This window comes from Melanotaenia boesemani, chromosome 20 (genome assembly GCF_017639745.1).
Source record: "Melanotaenia boesemani isolate fMelBoe1 chromosome 20, fMelBoe1.pri, whole genome shotgun sequence".
Taxonomy (NCBI): domain Eukaryota; kingdom Metazoa; phylum Chordata; class Actinopteri; order Atheriniformes; family Melanotaeniidae; genus Melanotaenia; species Melanotaenia boesemani.
In genome coordinates this window covers 1,554,942-1,575,295 of record NC_055701.1, presented here as the reverse complement: position 1 = coordinate 1,575,295, position 20,354 = coordinate 1,554,942, and the positions used below count along the sequence as shown (strand labels likewise).

The window sequence follows — 20,354 nt, the reverse complement described above, 5'->3', positions numbered from 1 at the left end:
GATGTTCACTTAGAGCCCTGCTAATAGATGACGTGACTATTTTGTGTCACGGTTCTGCTGCTTGTCTTTCCCTTTCCTGAGCTTTAGGTGGGGCTGTACTGGTTTCAGGAAGCCTTGGGCAGAGTCTGGTCTGCTCCTGCCTCCCCAGCTGAGTTCCATCAACCCTCATCAAGCCTCCCTTTATGAGGACTGCAGGAGCAACCAGACCTCGCCAGATTATCTCACTGTTTCTGTGGTAAATCAGGTCGCCACCAGTATTACTTGTGCTTCCAGTCGAGTACTCTGACCCTGCCTTGCCTTTTTCCTCCTTCCTAGCACTGCCTTGCTGCTCCAGAACTTCAGTTTGCCTCCACCTCCAGTCTTCCTCCACCGGTTGCCCGCTTGTGACCTCCACCTACCTGCCTGCTCGCCCCACCCTCCTCCAGCTCAGGTACTGCAGCAGCTACCTTCCCCTCCACTCAGGATTTCCACCTGGATTCAGTAAGCCACCCACTAAGATTGGATAATTGGATTTTTTTGATCCGGACTGCCACTTATCATTCTCCTCTCCTCCCAGAGATCCAGGAACCCCGGCCCTCCCCAGTTCTGACCACTGACTCCAGAAAACAATAGTTTGTTCTGTTTCTACAGTGTTCACGTCTGCTATTTGGGTCCTGCTTCACCTTATTCAGACGGCTGGACTCAGCCGTGACATTTTGGGTGTTATTTTATGATTCCAGGCTGTTGTAGATCCCTAAAACAAAAAAGCCTTACTTGAATTTGTTGTTGAGTAAATCTGAAACAAGCAGACGTATTTCAGTCTGAATCAGGAACTGGAACCAGCTGAGAGTTTGATGCTTTCCCAATCAAACTTCACCAATTCTGGGCTCAGTTTACTTTCCCCTGCATACAGGATGTTTAATCAAGACTCAGAGAAGTTTCATTTCAACATTTCACCCACGAGGACATGATTAACATTGACACCAGCAGCCTTCCTTGGTTCAGTCTGTATGCCATCATAAATGAAGTTTCAGCCCCTGCAGGGAAAAGGTTCAGTTACATCAGTTCAGAGAGGACTTCTTTTTATCCTCCTTTCATTCTGTCAAAAATTATGCAAAGCTGACAATACAAAGTGCAATTTATGTCTACAACTAATCCTTGTACAGTCAGCGATGGAAAATTTCCAAAGCTGTCCACCTCTTTACAGAAAAGCCTTCATGTCTGTAATTACAGGCCAAACACTCAATTACAGCCAGCTGCAGGAGCAGATCCAGGTTGACATTGATGGCTTTTATTTGACCACAGACCGGTTTGTTGTCTCACCACCTTGTCCAGCAGCTCTGATGTCTGTGCCAAGGGGTGCCCCAGGGTACCGCTCAGGGCCCAAGCTGGTTTCGTGACTTCCACCCCTCTGACTCCCATAATTCAGCTTTGACAAGCTGCTGGCACCTTCCCAAAGACATACCGATCTCCTGCCAATGTACACAACCCACTCCTGCTCTGAGTCTTTTTTTCCATACAATGACAATGGAGTTCACTTTTTTAACGCCCTACTTTTTATCTCTTATTGCATTCGCATAGCCGCCCCCTCCTTTTTCTCCCTGCAGTCACAGTATTATCATGATTTATAGAAGAGTCCATTTTGTTTTCAGTTCCAAGACGCTCAAATCAAAGTACCATTGCAGTGCTTTATCTTGGTTTATTGGAAGCAGCTGCATACTCCCCTCTTGGTCAGTTAAATGTATTTAAGTGTATATTTAGATAAAAAATAGTCTCTGAGCTGCAGATTTCATTGTTTTCTGTGTCAGTGATGAATCTCTCTTTTTTGATAGTTACTCAGGGAGAGGACAAATGCAGGCTTGAGTGTGCTGCAATTTCCTCTGGAGGAAAAAAAAGAGATAGAAATGAGGCTACTCGTGGTAAGAGAGAAAAAGCAGCTCAAAGTAATCTGATTACATAGCCTTACACTGAGTATACCTTCAGCAGTGCAGACACCATTGTGTTTGGCTGTTATTCAATGTGTCAAAGAATATTCTGCTCATCATTTTGATTTTCCTCTCTGGGTATTTGCCCAAAAGCCCTGCGATGTTTCTGTGTGGTGAGGCTGGAAGGACACGCATGCACGCCTAAAGCACCATTACAGGTGTTTATATGCAAAGCGAGAAGACGGCGAGGCAGGCTAATTTTGTCTTAGACAGCATCTCAGAATAATGCAAAAATCCTGCTTTCTCTCTCACTCTCTCAACTGGGCAAACTCATTGAGCTTCAGGGTTCTCCAGCAGGCAGAGAAATAAAGAAAAAAATCCTCATACTACACAGAAAACATGAAAACCCACCTTTGTCTAAATCAGCTAACAATACCATGCTGTCTGTCACGCCAACACAAAAGCCTTAAAGATACACCCTGCTGCGTCTACGATTCTCTGAGAAAGCATCTGTATAGGTGGATGTCGTTTTATGATTTATGCCATGAGGACACGGTATAATAGAACAATGGCCTGAGTCCTTCCACGGAACAAAGAGGACTGCAGGAGAGCCCCAGAATGGCAAGATGCTGTCATTTATTGCAGGTAATATGAATGGAGAGAGGCCAAATTGATTTCCTGGGTACAATACCTGCATGAGGTGTTCATCGGTCATCACTCAAAAATCAACAAAGCCGTGATTAAAGGCTGTAAACAACTCAAAAGCAAGGTAAGGACTAAATGGAGAGTAGTTTACATGGACACATGCGGCTCAGGACCAAGTTCACTTCTTTGTACTTAAGTTGCTATGAGAAAGCAGAAGGTAAAATTTATGGAAAAACGATTTTCCAACTCAAGACTTAGAGAAGTTCATGAAACTCTCATAAGAAATACTCACTGACTGATTTGTCTCTTTAAGTTTAAATAAACAGACAAAAAAGTTTCACTGTACGTTGTGAAAGTGTCAGAAAAGGAGATATCACCAGTTTTAAAATAGAAAATTTGATTAATTTTCTACACATTCATTTAGTTTCCGGGAGGATTTACTTTTAATTTAGGCTGTAAAAACTAAAACCTAGATTCCAAAAAAAAAAAAAAGCGGGGATGCTGTTAACCATAAATAAAAACAGAAAACAATCATTTCCAAATCTCATGAAGCCATATTTTAATCCCAACAGAAGATAAACAACATGTCGGGTGATGAAACGGAGACGTTTCACCATGTGATGAAAGTATGAGCTGATGCAGCAACACGTCTGGAAAAAGTTGGAACAGGAGCAACAAAAGGCTGGAAAAGTACCTGGTACAAACCAGAAACACCTGGAGGAGCATTGGACAACTAACCAGGTTACCTGGCAACAGGTCAGTAACATGACTGGGTATAAAAGGAGCATTTCAGAGAGGCAGAGTCTCTCAGAGGGAAAGATAGACAGAGCTTCACCAATCTGAGACAAACTGGATCTAAAACTGTGGAACAATTTCAGAAAAATGTTCCTCTACTGGAAACCACTGCATGGACTCAGGAAGACTTCCAGAAACCACTGTCTGTGAACACAGTTCACCCTGAAACCCACACATGCAGGTTAAAGCTCCATCATGCAGAGAAGAAGCCAGATGTGAACAGGATCCAGAACCAGCTTCTTCCGTCTTCTCTGGTCCAAAGCTCATTTAAAATGGTCTGAGGTAAAGTGGAAACCTGGATGAAGATGTGAACTAGTTTGTGGAAAGCATGGACGGCGTGTCCTGCAGACTAAAGAGGAGAGGGAGCATCCAGCTTGTTATCAGTGGACAGGTGAAAAGCTGCATCTCTGATGGGATGGGGCTGCATTAGTGCCTATGGCGTGGGCAGCTTCCACATCTGTGAAGCTCCATCAATGCTGAAAAGTACATGGAGGTTTTAGAGCAACATCTGCTCCATCCAGACAACGTCTCTTTCAGGGAAGGACTTGCAGATTTCAGCAAGACGATGCTGAACCACATCCTGCATCCATCACAGCAGCATGGCTTCACAGGAGAAGAGTCCGGCTGCTGAACTGGCCTGCCTGCAGTCCAGACCTTTCACCAGTACACAACATCTGGAGCATCATGGAATGTTTATGTTCTGTTGGGAAAAAATATGGATTTATGGGTTTTTTGGGGGTTTTTTTTGTTACAGTTTACACAGCATCATTGGATGATGGATCACATCACATCTTCATTTTATTCGGCATGTGATGCAAACACAACGAACCACACACTATCCCAAATTCAGTGGATATAAAAAGAAAAAAAACAACAAAAGATGCACAAACAGCCTCTGTTAGCATAGTTTGTCTTTTCATGTGAGTAAAATAGTTCACAGAAGGATGATGGTGCTTTCAAATTCAGCCCTTTTCTTTGGTCAACACAACTTTTGAGTTTAACCTCCATCTGACTTCAGCACACGTCCCTTTAACGCCTCCACCGAGGCAACCGGGGGCACTGTGTGTGCTTCCTGCCACCCTGTGCATTAAAACCTTCCCTCTTATGTTCTGGGAGATTGAAAGTGTCCAGCGTATTATTCAAATGACACGCTGCCTCACCGTGCGCCTCTTTTCTCTCTCCTATCTCTTCCCCTTCGTCCCCACCCCTCCTTCACATTATTTTTGAAGACAACTGCAGGCTAGAGGATAAGAATACTGGTTGCTGTGCTTGCCGGCACTTCCTCCTCAGCCCTGATTTGAATAAAGAGCTTTGAAATTAAGTGGACAGGCCCCGTCAGGAAAGCAGCAGTGCGCCTTTAAGAAAGCAACCGTGCCTGGGTAAATTATTTTGATTGACGGTAGCAGGAATTTTTTGCGGGCTGGCTGATTTAATTGTGAGAGCCAGGGGGCATCTTTTGGGGCCAGGTACCGGCACTCCTCGCTGCAGCCCGTTTGATCTCCTCAAGCCGTCTCCCGGTGGTACCGGCAGCCTGGGCACTGAGGGCCAGAGGGCAGACGAACAAAGGCAACGCTGCGACTGTGAGCCACACTCCATCCGCCTCTTCTGAAACAGGAAAAAAAAACACAAAGCTTTGGAATGGGCAGCCAAAAGTGTGAAAATGGATTTCCAAGCTCATTTGATGTTAAGTCTTTAGTGTCAGGAGTGGTATATTCATTGATAAAGAGAAAGGAGAGATTGAGAAGGAGGGGGAAAGGTGGCGATGGGGAGGGAGAGTAAAGGCAGAAAGAGCAGGAGCATCTTCTGACAAACAGCTTTTTTCTCCCTCCGAACGAGGAGAGGTGTGGACTGGGTTTCAAACGAGAGGGAGGATTAGGGAGAGGGGGGCTTAATGAGAAAAGGATCCCTCGTCAGCTACAGGCCCTGTCAAAAAGAAGAGGCCAACACTCGCTCCCAAAAGCCAGCAAACACACAAACGTGCACACACACGTCCAGACCGACTCTATAACCTTCTATCTGCAGCTGTCTGTCAGCAGAGTAAACCTGCTGCAGAACCGTCCTCCTTATCAGCCCCGGCGCTCAATATGAACCCAACACAGTAGTTTGCTCACGTCAAGCCTCAGTTCCTGACGCCTCTGGTCTCAGTCTCTGCTGCTGCCGGCTGATTTACTGCCCTGTTTACTCACAGCATTAGCTGAGCCATATTTCCTCCATCTGCTGTACATCCAAACAATGCTGCAAAACAACAGCATAGCCAATTTAGCATAGCCTGCTAGCTCATCAGCCAAGTCAGAGGACACAGGCTGCCCAGCGCCACTTCGACAGGGAGGCGGTTTCACTCCTGAGAACCAGAACCTCTGCTTAAAGATTTGTCTGAAGGGGTTTGTGGAAAACGTGACACTCCAGTCAGTCTTCAGTTTTCAGTTAACCTTCCTCTTTTGTTAGGGTCAGCACTGACCCAATTTTAGGTTTTGAATTCATTAAACTACATAAGAAAATTAAAAGGAGGTAAATGTTACTTGAGGCTGGAAGTTTCCATGTCGACCCACACAAAGAGCGAAGGGAACCAAGACCTGAGCTGCTGCAGAGCTCACCTACGTGGCATCAGCGGTAGCTCCTCCTCATCAAGCCTCAACGTCTGAACGCACGGCCACAACAACACAAAGAAACAACTAAAACTTGTTTTGTCTTTTCCTTGTCGCACAATGTGCATAAAAAATGACCCATAACACCACATCTGTTGCTATGGATTATATTAAAAACAAAAGCTAATTTCTTAAACAGATGTGTTAGAATACTTCATGGTAACTGTTTGGTAGCTAATAAACCTTTCGTGTATTTATTTATATAAACTGTCTTGATTCATTTTACTATTTCTTTACATGTAAAACATGTTTACAGAGAAATGAGAGGGCCATGGGGGCCACAAAAAACACTAAAGCCAATCTTTCCATAGATAAGGAAGCCAAAGAAAGCAACCAGTATGTGAAAACCAACTTTGATTAAAAGTAATAGTTTTGTGGGAATTTTGTGGCTGATTTAAAATGCGACTCAACCCTGACTCCTTAACAGGAAGCTAACACACGAGGAAGGTTATTTTAGGAAATCATCATGTTTTCTCCTTTCACCGGTTTACCAGCTCCCATGGCTAAAATAGATTTAACCCCTAGCGCTTGAATTTATTAATTATATAAGAACAAAAAAATACAGGGAAAAAGATTTTAATATAATAAAATACAATTAAATCTAAAAATAAGAGCTAACAAACAAATAAATCATATAAAATAAATATAAAAGTGAGAGTGGGTTAAAGAAAATAGATGAATAAAATAAACTAGTTTGAATTAACAAACAAAGGCCAGTAGGGTTTTACATTTAAATTAATTTCAGAGTTTTGCCAAATGAAGGCTTGTAACTCAGAATAAACTTCTTTCTTCTGTTTCTTGTCTTGTTGGGTAAGAAAGATGGCGTGATGACGTAAACTACGAGCTGCGAGATTTACATGATGGCTGTTTTCTCACATCTGAGTAAAGTTGAAGAAATAACCAGAAGTAAGATGAACCTAGGAGACAGCCATGGGTCAGGGTTAGCCCCGAACCCTGTGAGACCAGCCTCGGAGGGGGTGAGTCCCTCATCATGGCTGTCTCGCTAACCTGGAGACAGGATTGATTATTGCTTGCTACGACAGAGTTGAAGGAGTTGAAGTTCTGGATCTAGTCTCTTGAGGTCTGGGTGGTGGTGGAAACAGTGCGTAGGCCTGGCTGGGTGTTGATGCTTGTGTATAGGCTGTCTATGTCGGTTGTGAAGCGGTATGATGGCGTAGGGACAGCCATGGATCAGATGAAGTCATAGAAGTGTATGTGTCTGCTACATGGACAAAGCTCAGGAGGTGATTATTATATTAGGAAATGTGATAGGTGGCACAGACGGAGATTAACTGAGACAATCCATGACTAGAACTGGGCTGTGGACTGTCTGGTTCGAACAGGTAACGTCTTTGTTTGGCTGACATGTAGTTTCTGGTGTGAAGTGGTCCTGAATGAGGGTTGGGAGACTGATTGAATGGAGTTGTTGAAGGTGACGTCGTTTAGTTGTGTTTTAGCTTCCAGTACTGGTGACGGTCCATAATGCCGGTTTGATTACGATCTTGTGGTTATGGATGAGTTGGTGAGGGTCCTGCATGCATCCCTGACAGGGCCGTCCGCCGTGGGATGGTGGTGACGCAGGGCCCATCTGTCCAGGTGTAGGTTGGTGGAGTCTGGTGTGGTCTGGTTCCCAGTGAGACGGATGGGTAAATGGTGTGTGTTGATAGTCTGTGTCTGGAGGAAAGTAATTTGTGAGTTTTAATCATCTATGGTAAAGATGAAGGTCCCTTTGAAGCTCCTCCTGGTCCGGTCAGGGGGGCCATAGGATGAAGAAGAGCCCCTCTCCAGGAGCTGGCGTTGGGGTGTGGAAGGTGGATAGGTTGCGGCTGTAGGACTGAGAGTCTTAGTCAAGGTCCCGAGGTTTCTGTATGGGGGTGTGGGTTTGTGTGTTACCGAGTGGGTCTGAGGGGTTGTTGTAAATGTGGAGTCTCAGTTAAGAAGAGGATCTAATGACCATGATGTTATTGACATATTTGAGGTTGTTGCAGTGTGTGGGGTAAGGTGAGACGTTCACGAGTTCATAACCAGGAAGGTCAACTTACCCAGCCGGAAAAAGCCTTCGGGTGGTGCTCTGCCTGGGGTCCTGGTCCATATCGTCAGCCCCACGGTAAAGCCCCAGGGTAGCTGTCCAGCTGGATCTGGCTGAAATTGTGAGGTGGGATGCCTTTTTTAAGGGTTGGATGTTTTTTAATTGATTAGCATAAAAAATCTCCCAATAAAACCCACAAAGCAACACAAGCTAAAGCTAATCGAAGGTATTGGCTGAAGCTTATTATCCCGACTGGTTTTACTAAACATCTCCAGCGAGCAGCGCCAGTACAGCGCAGGGCAAAACAAAACCTTCACCTTTCAAGCAAACACAAGTTTCAGTATTTTCTGTATTACTCTTCTTCATACTTGTTCTTTATATTTTCCTCATACTTTAGTTTTAAACATGGTTTATAGATCTTTTTGTAAAATAAAAGTAGGAAGAGTGCTGGTTTTCTATGGATTACCCCGCAGCCCTGCACAAGCACAGTTCAATCCTGTATGACGTCTTGTTCAGGACATCCTTTGTTTTATATAGTATAGTGATGTTTTTTGACATTTACGAGCATTTAATTTGGAACAAGTTGACTTTACATGAAACTGAGTCAGTGAGTTTTAGACTATTTGAAACAACTAAATGATTTCTGTAAATCTGACTCGAGAGGTAGTTAAAACAACTCAGGGTGTGAAGAAAATTAGTCAAGTAAACTAATTGGTTTGGTTAAGTTTAATGTTCGTCTATGATACAACTTGACATGTTTAGTTTCAGCATTTGTAGAAACTGGCATGAGTTTTCTGTTTTTGGTGGTATTTTGAGATCGGTTTTGGTTTTTCCTGGAGCTCCACGTCATCTCAGCAGGACAACCTCATTCTGCGTGACTTGGGTCAGAGTGTACGTCACAAGCTCCATTCCAGCTTAACCTCATTCACAGTGTCTGTTTACATCTTATCTAAAAAAAAAATAAATAAATAAATAAAAATAAGTATGAAAAATAAAACATTTTTTCTCACTTCCTGCTTCAGTTTGAGGAGAAATTTTGGTTAACTTGGTTAGGACAAAACACATCATTTGAACCCACCATGCCATTTTACACTTCATGTGCAGCTGGTCTCATGACCACTAGAGGGCGCATGTTACAGGTCGTTATTGTCTGCGTGAAGAATATGACCCACCGGGGCATTTCTGGGCAGTGTTCTCATAAACTAAAAGTTCAGTTTAAATTCTTTTAGGTTAGAAGTGACAGTGGAAGACTGGAAAGAAAAGAAAATAAAGTTTTGTGTCTTACAATGAAAGCAATTAAATTCTATCACATAAAATAGATGCCTGTGGAACAGATGTGTGGACAGAGGACAAAAATGTTTTTTTTAGTGTAACAGAAGGTCTCTTTTTTTGTTTGTTAAACAGCTGTTTGCAGCTTCCCTCTCCCCCAAATTTAAATCAAGAAAAAATATGCCGCAAAACGTAGAAATATTATAAATGGAAGTCTTCTAACACGCGACAGATGCTTCAACTCTGATGAAGCTGATGTTCTGACTTGTTTTTTTAAGCACAGGCATACATAATTTAGTTTAATCATAGTTTGATCATTTAATTGAGACAATGCATACTAATGCAAGTAAAATACGTCTGTAAATATAACAGATTTAGCAAGGTGCTAATTTCCGTTCGTAGTCCCATAGAGTAAACACGTACAACAACATATACACAGAAATGTTAGATTACATTTTCAGACAGGACTTACTATCCCTGTACATAGTCCAAGCAGACGCTGCGTCTGCAGCTTCTTTGCACCGGTGTTGCCGTGGAGCGTTGCTGGTTTGTTAGGCTAGAAAGAGCAGTGCATCATGGGTAGTGTGAAGCAGGTGTAGCTCCGGGGAAATGTAGGGAATGACATCATCTGAACGAGTTTTTATGCTAGTATTATTTATTTTTAGTTGTTCGGACACTTCGGGTTTCATGAAAGAAGTGGCGTTGTCACAATGTTGGAGAAGAAGCTAATTCCTCATGATTTAACGAATGACTTGCTTCGACCAGGCGATGTGATGCTGAGAGAACATGTCCTGTTTGCAAACGGACATCGGCCCCGTCGTGACAAACATCCCCTGCATCTGATTCGCATTACTGGTGGATTCTGTCCTGTGTTTTCATGTCGTCACCGAACACGCGCTGCTTTAGAAACGGCATGCATGCACAGGCTTAGACGCTCTGTGTTCTAATCTACATGTTGATAAAAAGGAGTGAGATTCCCCGTTTCCACTTGGAAGACACGAGCTTGTGTGGAGGGCATCCAAAGCACAGAGCCACAGCTATACCTGTGATTACACTGCTTATACATAGCAAACAGTAAGATGGAGCTGCATGAGGTTGATAGAGAGGAAACAGTGCGCTTATGAAAATCTCACATTCCAGTAGAAGGGAATAATTTAATTTGCAAAGCAAAGACCCTAAGTCGTCCCCAAATGAAAGCCCCTGGGGCTTTTACCTCAGCACAATAGACCTTAAATCCAATGAGAATCCTTTACATGCACACACACACACATGCACAATCCCCACCAACACTGTTGTTCTTTTTGTGTTTTTTTTTCTGAATTGCATCCTGTTTTGATATTTTTTTATTGTGATTGATCTGCTGCTCATAAAAAGTATTCAGCAAATAATGAAATCTAGTCTCTTTTTTTATTTTGTTTTTAACAATGTGTAAAATATACACATGCAAATAATTTTTCCCATTAATTCCTTCTTTTTAATTGATAGTGCACTGAAAGCAACATTTCTTTTTGAAATAAGTAAGTAAGTAAGTAAATGTTTATTTATATAGCACCTTTCAAGATAAAATCACAAAGTGCTTAACAATAAGATAAAACACCGAATAACAGTAATACAGAGATAATAAAAACAAATAAAACTAAGTAAAAGCAAGTTTAAAAAGATGTGTTTTTAGCTGCTTTTTAAAAGAGGTCAAGTCTAGTAACAATAACACAGAGCAATGACCTGCATCGCTCTGTATCAGGATGTCATTGGTGACTCTGAGCAGGGCCGTTTCAGTGGAGTGTGCCCTGCGAAAGCCAGACTGAAAATGATCCAGGATATGGTGTGTCTCTAAAGCAGCTGTAAGCTGCTTAGCAACAATTTTTTCTAAAATTTTAGAGATAAATAACAGACTCAGGTTTAGTCTCCCTATAAAAAATGAAACAGTAATAAAGAACAAAGACGACTTTAAGTAAACTGAATATTGCCCCTTTAAAGAAAAGGAATTCCTCATTGATCTTAAACGTAGCAGAAAAAGCCAGAAAACGAGTGTTTGATGGAATGTTTCTTATTCCACTCGTAAAAATGCTTCTGGGTAATAATTCTCATGAGGTTAGGAAGTCTGTTTATTTCCCTTTCAAATTGAGCCACATTTGCAAGAAAAATGCATTTGTGGGATGAGCAGCAGCATTGAGTATGTAGGTTGTACCATGGATGGATGGATGGACGGATGGATGGACGGATGGATGGACGGATGGACAGGTGGATGGATGGATTTCATGGGAACAACCAACATACTCAACTCTGCTGCCCATCCCACAAATGCATTTTCCTCATAAAAATTCACCTTTTAAAAGTGAAACGAACAGACTTTCCAACAGTTTGTGATTTATGGTTTGTGGGGTACCCCAAGGCTCAGTACTGGGACCTCGATCATTAATTTTGTACATAAACGATATTTGCTAAGTTTCACAGGTCCTAAAGCTTGTGTTGTTTGCTGATGACACCAAGATGTTCTGTTAGAAGATATAATGAAGGAAATATGGTTTAATATGGTATTCAGTAGATGTTCAGCTAGAGATGCACAGATTTCAGCTAGAAAAGGTTAATGAAAATAAATCCATTGAGATAACAACAGATAATCATATTAGCTGGAAATCAAACTATAACTATCTACAAACCAAAATATCAAGATGCCTCTAAATTTTAAACAAAACGAAACCGGTTCTTGATTTAAAGTCACTCTGTAACATAGATTAAGTCATTCTTTTCTTACTTCCACTACTGGACAGAAATATGGGGATAAAAAATAATTATTCTACAGAAAAGGGCAAACAGGATTATTCACAGTGTCAGTTATTTGGATTACACTCGCTCACTGTCCAGTCAAAACTGTTAAAATTTATGGATATAGTCGCATTTCAAATAGGATCAATTAAATAGGATGTTACCAGATACCATACAGGAGAGGGAGGTTATTTATTAAGAAGGTAGAATAACTTTAAAATGAAAAGTATCTGTACAAACTGTGGAACAGGGAGGAGTTAAAACCATGTAGAACCGTAAAACACTTTACAAATAAAGACAGAGAACATTTATTCACTGGGTACAGAGCAGAAATGGGATTTATGAAGGTTTATAGAGTGAGTTTTTTATTGTTGTTGTTTTTTATTATGACGATGAGGATTTTTTTTAATACAGAAATCTGTCATTTTACCATTTACCATTATTATGTTTATTTAGTTAATCCCTTAAAGCTCAACCTAAAATAAAGGGGGGAAAAATATTCTATTTTTTTATATGCTGTCTTTATTTTGACCTTTAACGAAATGCAAAAAATAAGAACAAACATGATTTTTGTTTGTTTATACTTTATTAATGAGCAATATGTCAAAATTATTTGTAGTGCAAAAGGTGTCCAACAGGAAAAAGAATCAGATTGTGTTTGAGCCACGTTTCTACCATGAAGTGATGCAGCAAGTTTCAGAAACTGCATGTACCAAATATGATACTTGTGTCTTCAAAGGGTTAAATCTGTGTGATTTGTCTTGTCTGCTCTTACAGATGTGGCAACAAGAATGACAGCTGATAGTATTGTTGTTGTTATTGCTCAGATTTTTGTCCAAATACATTATAATGCTGAAAATGAAATGCATGATGGGAGATCATTAGAAGGAGAAGACACTGACAGAGAAGAAGAACAGACTTATGTGGTAATCGTTGATGTATTTCCTTACATGTTCAATGTTTTGTTTCTGTATTGTTAAAAAAAAAGTCAAAACTGAATCCGGTTCCAGGTACAGAGGAGGACGATCAGGAGCAAAATCTCTGCAGAACTGACTGACATTTCCAGGAAAACCACGTGCTCACTCGAATCATCAGTAGTTATTTCATTACCTTGAGGTTTCTTCCTCCTTTCTTCCAGCCAGCCATCATCATGCTGTAAAGTGGAGTTTCTACACCCTGCCAGGTGTGACCAGGCCTCCAGCTGCTGGTGTGTTTCAGATTCATGTGCATGCAGATCTCTCCTGGCTGCTGTAAAATGATGCTGTTTATCATGTAAAATGCACTATTTTAGTCTGGATGAGAAGTCCTGAACGGGTGTTTGGAAGTCTGACATTCTGAGGAATAGATTTTAAATTGAGATGCAGATTTATGCATTGTCTTTAAAAGTCTTTGCACTTGTAAAACACTTTATTTGCTTTTGAAATTTCTCCCCGCTCTCTTCTCAAACACAGTTGTTCATCTTTTATCAATCTCAGCAGCATTCCACTGCCGTTTAATTGACTTTGAGTAAAGAAGCTTCTCTAAACTGGGGTAATAATGTCAAGCTGAACCTGTTAAACTTTGCATAGGGAAATCCGGAGTACGCTGCAGATCAAACAGAACAGAAATTACTGCAATGAACCATGAGGATTTTGTAATAGAGAAATCTGTGATATCTGACACAAAGAAATGTCTAAAAAGAGTCGTGGTGTTGGCTTGGTGGTTTTTCTCTGCAGTGTGTTGCTCGTCCTGGATCTCACCGACCGTCTGCTGTCTAACCCGCAACGCTCGTCTAATTCCCCACAAGCTGATTTCTGCCCAAGATGATTTAACCACAGACCTGCGTTATTGACCGTTAAATAAGTCAATAATCCCCTCCCTCCACTCTTTATTCCCCAGATTTAGCAAATCTGCCTAATAATAAATTAGCTTTCTCCACAAAGAAAAGCCAGATTTCCAAATGAAGGCCCAGACTTGCCAGTGGTGCTGAATCAGCTGCTATCAGCTGGAGGACGAAGATCATATTACTGGATCTCACGGTAACCAGTCTGTTACACCGGACTGGACATTTTCCTTCCGTCTAATGGAGAATAAACACCAGAGTCTGCGCCTGGAAAACCAGTCATTTAAAAGTGTGAGAGAATTAAAATTCTCATTAGTTCCAGATCATTTTTTATATTAATGCAATTATTTTTGCACGTGTAGATGCATGTGTGTAAACTGTACAAACTCTTTTATATCGTATTTATTCAGCTCTTCTCTGTTGTAGTTTTTATACACTGTTTGACTTTTAATCAAGTTATTCTTTGTATGTTTGCACCGTGGGATAAAGAGAAATGTCCTTTCTGATTCTTGTGTATGTGCTCACATACTGCACAAAATGCCAATACAAAAGCTAAAAGGTATATAAAAGGTAGAACAGAATTAACACCTCTCACATGGACTCGTTTTTATTATCCTCACACTTATTGCACTTTCTGTTCAATCTGCAGCCAAAAAAAAAGGAATTTTATTCCAACACTTTCTCCGTCTAATCCAATCCAGCTTTATTTATAAAGCACTTTAAAACAACCACACCGGACGAAGCGCTGTACAGAAAATTAAAATGAAAACTACAAATAAGTCATAAGAGCAGGCACATAAAGGCAGCAAAGATAAAACAGATTTAAACAGCCTTACATCACAAAATGATATAACTAGGGCTGTCAAATGATTTTTAATCAGATTAATCACAGCATACAGATTAATTAAGCACAATTAATCACTATTAATCCTGATTACTGATTAATCATGATTAATTATTAATCAGGATTAATGATTAATCATGACTATCCTTAAAAAAATTTTTACTGTATTTTATCAACAGAAAGAGCCAATACTTTGGTTTTTCTTTGCTTTCTTACATCAGTTGATCACTTTAGTTGTAATAATTAGTTCAATATTACATGAAATCAAGACCTTATAAAAATATCTCATCGGTGACCCTTTTCCTGGTCAGGGTGCCTACCTGGCCCCCCATCAGAACTTTTCTAGACCCGCCCCTGCACAGCTAAAATATAAACCCTGTCTACCACCTGTCAGCTTCTGTGTTAGAGAAGGTCCTGCTCTGGTTTTATCTCAGACCCTGGTCATCTCTCCACGTTCAGGTCCCTACATGATCAGACCTGAGTCTGCAACATCTGCACAGCAGCAACGATCTGGAGAAGACGTCTCCTGCTTCCTCCAGCTGTTTAACTGAACCTGATCATCTTCATGGCTGCTTGATGGCTGGTAGATTTTACAGCTGTTTCTACAGCAACCCTCATTAATACTGAGAAGTTCTATCTAATAACATCTAACTGTCATCAGCATGTTTCATTCTTCAGCTCCACGTGACGGTAACGTGGATCTGACGGACATGAGACCGATAAATGTAGCTTGCTGTTGCTAGCGTGTCCAAAAACAGTACTGGGGTAAATATGTGACGTGTGAACCAAGAACCGCTGGTTTCCTCCGTCTCAGCTGATCCATAAACAAACACAACAAGAGAGAAAAGTCGATCAGCTGATCACCGACAGCCGTCATGAATCACAAGGAGGAGGAGGAGGAGGCTGTGCTGGGCAGACACAGAGACGACCGGAATGGCTGCGTTTCTGCAAACATCTTCATCCCCTACAGGTGTGACGCCCCCAAACCACCTGTAGACACCTCCATCTGTCGCTGTCATAATGACGGATGCTGCGCATGCGCTAAAAATTTCAATATACATTTATATATACATATATATATTTCCATTAATGCATTATTTTTGACAGTTTAAAAATACCATAAAATTAATAAAAACAACTAAACCAATAATAAATAAATGAGATCAACAGCTTAGAAGTGTTAAAAGCCACATAGAAAATGTGTTTTTAGGCGAGTTTTACAGTAAAATCTGACAAAGCCGAAGCCTGTTTAATGAGGAGGAGGAGATTATTCCACAGTTTAGGTGCTGCAGAGAAAGTTTGGTCCCCTGCTTGGTTGGATCAGCTGACTGGAGGGAGTGAGCAGGTAAATAAGGCTGCAGACACTCAGAAACTCAGGATGGAGCAAGGTCAAAGGAGAGGCCAAAATGTGCTCATATTTTCTAGATCCAGTTATTAGACATGTGGCAGCATTTTGGACTCTCTGGAGTGGAGCATGCATGTTAAGGTACATCCTCCACGTCCCAATGAAACGTTTAGACATCATGATCCATGTTTAATACAGCATTCTGTGTCTTTCTGACCATAAGGATGTGTTTCTGACCGAGCTGCTGTTGCCCTGCAGCATCCCAAAGCTGAGAAACTGCACTTCACTACAACATCAGACTGACTTCTGCCGTCTGGAGGGACCTCAGAGAAGAGACGGGACGGAGACGATGCTGGACGTAGCTTTAAAGTTTGCTAAGTTTCTGAAGTGCACTTCTAAGTATCTTTATTTATCTCTTCAAACCTCTCAGTTAATCTGAGGAAGTTCAGGATTAATATAAATATTAACCCCCGTCGTGCTGTGGTCCGTGAAGGTGCTGCTCCAAACAAAAGATTGAAAGTACAGCAGACGTGAAAAAATGTTGGCGTGACGAATCAGATGTGAGGAACCTGATCCTGGAGGTGGTTCTCCGTTAGCATGTGTTCAGGCTTAAAAACAAGTTCTGCCCTCCAATCCAGAGTCGAGGGCAGTGGGGCAAGAAATAAACAGATTTGAGAAAGCAATCAACGGACCCCCCCCCCCCCCCCCCCCCCCGGGCTGATTTGCATCTGATCCCCAGATCATGTTTTATTTATCAGTAATCACAACCAATCAGGGAAGAAATTAATCAATGAAGGCGCGAGGCAGAAGCGATATCCGCCATCTGGGGGTTGTGCTGATCCCTCCACCCCCTGGAAGGCTAACACACACACACACACACACAGCCATGTACAACAAACAGATACACATGTTTATGCACGCACACACATGGACAGGGAGCAGAAAATGTGGACGTGATGTGAGAAAAACACACATTCACACATGCATGGACACACAGAGGACAACCGACCAGCATCCTCCTGCACACACACACACACATACACACACATACACATACACACACATCCCCTTTCCACTGGCTTGTCATAGGCCCATATTTAGGTGACTGATATTTTTCTCTCCCCCTACCAATGAGCTCCAAGCAAGTCCATATGGCCTGGATCAAAGGTGTTGCTGGGTGCATGCTTCTGCTTTATTGCCAGCCGCTGCTGTTAATTAGGAAACAAGATCACAGGCAGTATTAAAATCCAATTAAATTGATATGAACAGATTGCCAAGTGATGTTCGCTAATGTATAATTGAGCACCATGCAAATTTCTCTGGCTGCCTTTTGTTTTGCTGAGTCTCTGCCTCTATCTCGCCGGCCCACGATGAGCAGCCGAGCTTGAAACTTTTCCTCTTCCTGTCGTCGCCAGCAGGGAGATAAACAACTTCATGTTCGGAGATGCTTTCATGGCTAACGCCTTATTCGTCCTGTCGTGCACCGCCATGCCGCGGAGGAAAGACAGCGGGACACACTCATTCCCGGTGGACACGTACACTTAAATTTTTTTTTTTTTTTTTTTTTTTTTTTTTTTTTTTTTTTTTTTTAAACTTGTCTTGTCCAGCATCGTTGCAAACAGAATGATTGTCTGGCTGCTGTCTGGTGCTGGGCAATTTTACTCTATCAAGCAGGGATTTATACTACATGTATAAAGTCCCTCTTGATGACATGAAAAACTTTATTAAATCAGACTCTTAATGCTGGACTCGACCGGAGGGGACAGAGAGAGAGAGAGATAGAAAAGAAAGTAGAGAGAAGAGGGAGGGGAGAGAGAGGGACAGAAAGGGTGTGGGGAGTGCGGGTGGGGACTTAAAACATTATACAGAAAACCATGTAATCCATACTACTTGCAACATATATAGCTAAGATCATCCTGGCCAGTAGGTCATTACACAACTAGTTGATAATAGTAACAATAATAATAATCACAATAATAGTAATAATAATAATAGTAGTAGTAATAATAATAAGAGTAAGAGTAATAATAATAATAAGAACAGAAATAATAAAAAAAAAAGAAAAAAAAATATGATAATAGATATAAGTGAAACTGCTGTATTCAAGAACACGCGCAGAGAAACCTGTGTGGATATGCTGGAGAACTCGGCCACATGGCGACGCAAAGACTGTGTGGAGACGTTCAGGAAGGAGTGACCATGCAGAGTGATCATGCAGATGCCACCTCACTTGAACAGAGGCCAGAGTCAGGCCAGCGGTCCCGAGACCCAGGCCACCAGCCCCCCCGTAGGCTACAGATCCCGACCGGTCCACAGAGACGACCACTCGCCCGCCCAGGAAGGCAGCAGCAGGAGACCCCAGCAGGAGCCGCCCCGCGGACACAGGGCACCGGCCCCGGCAGGCCGAGGCCAGCAGTCCCCGACCCCCCCGGGCACCGGCCGCCCGGGACAGACGGGGCAGAGGGCCCGGGCCCAGGAGCGCAGGGACACCCCCCACCCCCACAGGCCAAGGGCCAGCACGCCACCCGGGGGGACCCGGCCCGCCCAGACGGCCACCGCCAGAGGCCAGCCCCACACCCCAGCGCCCAGCCGCACACCCCGAGAACCAGTCCTGCCCCCCCCCCCAGACCAACACACACAAACACACACACTCTCCTTCCACTCCTCCATTCATCCTCCCACACATACACCATCCAACCCTTACATACTCTGTCCTCCCACACACACACACCATCCTTCCACCATCCATCCTTCCACACACACACCATCCTTCCACCATCCATCCTCCCACACACTCACCATCCTTCCACCATACACTCTCCCACACCTACCCCATCCTCCCACACACACATCATCCCTCCACCACTCATCCTCCCACACATACACCATCCTCCACCTTCACACCTCCCACACACACACACACACACCATCCTTCCACTACCCATCCTCCCACACATACATCATTCTCCTACACATACACCGTCCTCCCTCTCCTACACCAAACATCCACCTTCACGTACCCCATCCTCCCACACACACACACACCACCCCTCCATCACCCACTCTCCCAAACATACACCACTCCCCCACACACACACCATCCTCCCTCCCATACACCATCCATCCTCCTGCACACACACCATTCTTCCACCATCCATCCTCCCACACACTCCCCCTCCCTGCACCATACATTCTCCCACACATACCCCATCCTCCCCCACATACATCATCCCTCCACCATTCATCCTCCCACACCCACACCACCCCCCCTCCCACACACCACACATCCACCGCCACACACCCCACCCTCCCACACACACACACCATCCCTCCACCACCCATCCCCCCACACACACACCACTCTCTCCCCCCCCCCACATACACACACACACACAAACAAACACCATCCCCCCACCACCATCCTCCCGCCACCCCACGCCGCGGGGGGACAGCCCCAGCCAGGAGGCGAGGAGACACGAGCCAGGCCCCCACCCCCCCCACCCCGCCCCAGTCCCCCACTCCCCACCCCCAAAACAGCACCTTCCCCCCAGGGCCAGCAGCCAAACCCCCCGGGACAGCCCGCCCACGCCCCGGGCCAACGCGACAGGCCACCCGGCCCGCCCCGCCCCCGGGCCATCCATGGAGACAGGGGCGCTTGAAGACCCCATCGCCCCTCCCTCCCCCACTAGTGAGGGAATATATTATGTGCTGTTTGCAATTAAAAAAAGAGGGTTAAAATTGGGGGGCAGTAACTGCATTGAGGAGGGGGTGGGGCCACCTGAGCAGTCCCACCCACCTGACCTCGCATGTTCCACCCCCCAAAACGTGTTTGTATGTTGCAAATGTTATTTGTGCTCAGTGACTAAGTGGAATTAAAAGCTGGGAGGCATGCTGCCGCTCGGCGAAGCAACGGGGCCACTATGATGACCCCCCTGCCCCGCCCAGCGCAACAAGCACACCCCCCACGGCCCTACCTGTGTATGTAGTGAAGAGTGGGGAGGGGAGGGGTCAGGAGATGTAGGTCCAGAGGGGGGTAAGCCTCCCCCCTGGAAGACGACCCGCCAGTGGCTTAGGGCGCCCCCGTCCCCCGCCGGCCCCGAAGGGCGTCACAGGCCCAGAGCAGGCACCCCAACCCAGGCACGCCACGAACCCCCCCAGGGGCCAGCCACCAGCCCAAGGGGCCACTTTCCTCTTTCTGAGTGGGAGGGGGGCGAGGCGAAGGAAGGGAACCCCAGGCCCCCGCCCCCAACACCCAGCCAGGGCGCCCCCCAGAGGACACGTCCTAACCCC

General features: G+C 43.9%; 1 long non-coding RNA gene across 1 annotated transcript; it reads left to right on the top strand.

Annotated features, from left to right (window-relative positions):
- Positions 1-606: 606 nt before the first annotated feature.
- Positions 607-12,134, top strand: LOC121630661. Its single transcript, XR_006008571.1, has 3 exons — positions 607-701; positions 1,616-1,623; positions 12,123-12,134. It is a non-coding gene; the product is annotated as an uncharacterized LOC121630661 (long non-coding RNA).
- Positions 12,135-20,354: the final 8,220 nt, after the last annotated feature.